The sequence below is a fragment of the Rhincodon typus genome, chromosome 16 (genome assembly GCF_021869965.1).
Source record: "Rhincodon typus isolate 14 chromosome 16, sRhiTyp1.1, whole genome shotgun sequence".
Taxonomy (NCBI): Eukaryota; Metazoa; Chordata; class Chondrichthyes; order Orectolobiformes; family Rhincodontidae; genus Rhincodon; species Rhincodon typus.
In genome coordinates, this window is record NC_063347.1 from 2,100,865 (window position 1) to 2,103,276 (window position 2,412).

Sequence of the window (2,412 nt, forward strand, 5' to 3'; positions counted from 1 at the left end):
CCCGTGCTGTCTCTGTCCTGGGAGTGTTTGATGGGGACAGTGTAGAGAGAGCTTTACTCTGTATCTAACCCAGCGCTGTCCCTGTCCTGGGTGGGTTGGATGGGGGACAGTGTAGAGGGAGCTTTACTCTGTATCTAACCCAGCGCTGTCCCTGTCCTGGGTGGGTTTGATGGGGGACAGTGTAGAGGGAGCTTTACTCTGTATCTAACCCCGTGCTGTCCCTGTCCTGGGAGTGTTTGATGGGGGGATAGTGTAGAGGGAGCTTTACTCTGTATCTAACCCCGTGCTGTCTCTGTCCTGGAAGTGTTTGATTGGGCACAGTGTAGAGAGAGCTTTACTCAGTATCTAACTTCATGTTGTGCCTGTTCTGGGAGTGTTTGATTGGGCACAGTGTGGAGGGAGCTTTACTCTGTATCTATCCCTGTGCTGTCCCTGTCCTGGAAGTGGAGATAGTAGGAACTGCAGATGCTGGAGAATCCGCGACAACAAGGTGCAGGGCTGGATGAACACAGCAGGCCAAGCAGCATCATAGGAGCAGAAAGGCTTTTAGACTTTTCGGGCCTAGACCCTTCATCAGAAAAGGGGGAGGGGAAGGGGGTTCTGAAATAAATAGGGAGAGAGTGGGAGGCAGATAGAAGATGGATAGAGGAGAGGATAGGTGGAGAGGAGATAGACAGGTCGAAGAGGCGGGGACGGGGCCAGTAAAGGTGAGTGTAGGTGGGGAGTTAGGGAGGGGATAGGTCAGTCCAGGGAGGACGGACACGTCAAGGGGGCGGGATGAGGTTAGTAGGTAGGAGATGGGGGGTGGGGCTTGAGGTGGGAGGAGGGGATAGGTGGGAGGAAGAACAGGTTAGGGAGGCAGGGACGAGCTGGACTGGTTTTGGGATGCGGTGGGGGGAGGGGAGATTTTGAAACTAGTGAAATCCACATTGATACCATTGGGCTGCAGGGTTCCCAAGCGGAATATGAGTTGCTGTTCCTGCAACCTTCGGGTGGCATCATTGTGGCACTGCAGGAGGCCCAGGATGGACATGTCGTCTGAGGAATGCCTTTCTGCTCCTCTGATGCTGCTTGGCCTGCTGTGTTCATCCAGCCCTGCACCTTGTTGTCCCTGTCCTGGAAGTGTTTGATTGGGCACAGTGTAGAGAGAGCTTTACTCTGTATCTAGCTTCATGTTGTCCCTATTCTGGGAGCGTTTGATGGGAACAGTGTAGAGGGAGCTTTACTCTGTATCTAACTCCATGTTGCCCCTGCTCGAAGGCTCAAAGGGCCTGCTCAGCCATGAAGTATCTACTTCTTTAGGGTGTGGATTGGACTCATGTGTTGGTTCAGAGTGGGTAAGCAGGTCATGTTGCCTTCCCTAAAGGATGGTTGTGAACTAGTTGGGTTTTTTTTTAACAATAACCCCCCACCTCCATTGTCAATTTCACTGTTTTCAGATTTTGTTTCAAAGTTGAGCTCAGCTTTTCAAATTGTCCTGGGAGATTTTAACTCCGCTTCCCTGTGTGTTCCAGCCTTGATCTCCCAGGGCGCTAGCTGGGTTAGCAACAAGAACACAATGCTGCAGTTTCCCACAAAATACTCAACCCTCCACCAAAACCCAATCACCTGAATCACCACACTGACAGCAAAACTTTTTTGAGCTCTCACAGCCAAAGGAGAACCTGTGTTTGAATCCCACTGCAGCAGCTGGAATTAAAATTAAAAATCTGGAATTAAGAGTCTAATGATGACCGTGAATCCATTGTTAATTCTTGGGAAAAACCCATCTGGTTCACTCATGTCCTTTAGGGAAGGAAACTGCATCCTTACCTGGTCTGGCCTACATGTGAATCCAGACCCACAGCAATGTGGTTGACTCCTAACTGACCTCTGGGCAATTGGGGATGGGTGATAAATGCTGGCCCAGCCAGCAACACCCTCATCCCATGAATGAATTAAAACAAAAATTATCCTCCATCAGAACATTCAATTAGATCATCATTGATTTAGATACCTCAGCACTATAGCATTTACATTAGCCCAGCACCCCCCCTGAAATAAAACCTACGACCTCTGATTTGAAAACTCCAGCTTTTCTGAAATTGTTCCAGATTCCCATTCCTGTGTGAGGAGGTGTTTCCCAACACGAGACCTGAATGGCCCGGCACGAAATTTTCCAGGTCTGGCCCAAACCCCACGCACCCCAGAAGAAAGAGTTTCTCTGAGGGGTGTGGGAGTTGGAATTTTACCCCAAGACATACTGAAGTATGGTAAGCAGCCATAGAGCACAATGGGGCTTTCGTCATCTCTCTTGTATATATATCTATCTCTTTATTCATCTCTCTTGTATATCTCTCACTCTCTTTAGTCATCTCTCTTGTACATCTCTCTCTCTCTTTAGTCATCTCTCTTGTATATATCTCTCTCTCT

General features: G+C 49.0%; 1 protein-coding gene across 1 annotated transcript in view; it reads right to left on the reverse strand.

Annotated features, from left to right (window-relative positions):
• uroc1 (urocanate hydratase 1) overlaps positions 1-2,412 on the reverse strand; it is a 69,212-nt gene that overhangs the window by 41,272 nt on the left and 25,528 nt on the right. The gene's annotated exons all lie outside the window — the stretch shown is intronic.